The sequence below is a fragment of the Mesoplodon mirus genome, assembly GCF_964341445.2.
Source record: "Mesoplodon mirus genome assembly, chromosome: 9".
Classification (NCBI taxonomy): domain Eukaryota; kingdom Metazoa; phylum Chordata; class Mammalia; order Artiodactyla; family Ziphiidae; genus Mesoplodon; species Mesoplodon mirus.
In genome coordinates, this window is record NC_138985.1 from 103,723,362 (window position 1) to 103,724,139 (window position 778).

Consider the following 778-nt stretch of genomic DNA (forward strand, 5'->3'; position numbering starts at 1 on the left):
TGGATGATTCCACTTATATAAGGTAACTAGAGTAGTTAAATTCATAGACAGAAAGTAGAATATTGGTTATCAGGGACCATGGGGAGGGGATAATGGGGTGTTAATGTTTAATGGGTACAAGAGTTTCAGTTTAAAGAATTCCCTGGATGAACAGTGGTGATGGTTGCCCAACAATGTGAACAGACTTAATGCCACTGAATGGTACACCTAAAAATAGTTAAAATAGTAAATTTTATGTTATGTATATCACAGTGCATTTTTTTAAAATAAAGGAAGGATAAAGAACCTTTTTTCTTGCAGTTTTCTAGTTGGGGTGTGGTTGGTAGGTGGGGAGAGAGTCCTACGGGGTCCAAGAAGAGGCGAGAGGCTACAACCTCAATGCCATGCCTGGCTCTTCTCACATGAAGCCCTGTGGAACCAGGGAGGATTCACAGCTTACAATCTGGTGCCTCATGGGGTGGAAAGGGAGATGACCCAGTCACTGGCCTAGCACCCCTACCTCATGTCTTTAGTTGCCAAGTCTAACTCTGCTTGAAAAGATACCCTCTTTTCCCCAGATGTGGGACTTCCAAGACAGAAGATATGTGGGGCCCTTTGCTCATCCCTAGATGCTGATGTGAAGGGCAAGGCATGGATAGCCTTTAAGAATTATTCTGTCCACCCTCCCAGGATTAATGGGCATGAAGGTCAGATGCTTGCATAGGCAGTGTCTCTCTCTCTCTGCCCGCCTGCCCCCCAGGCCTACCTGGAGTCGGGAGGAGAGTAACAGGGGTCCTAA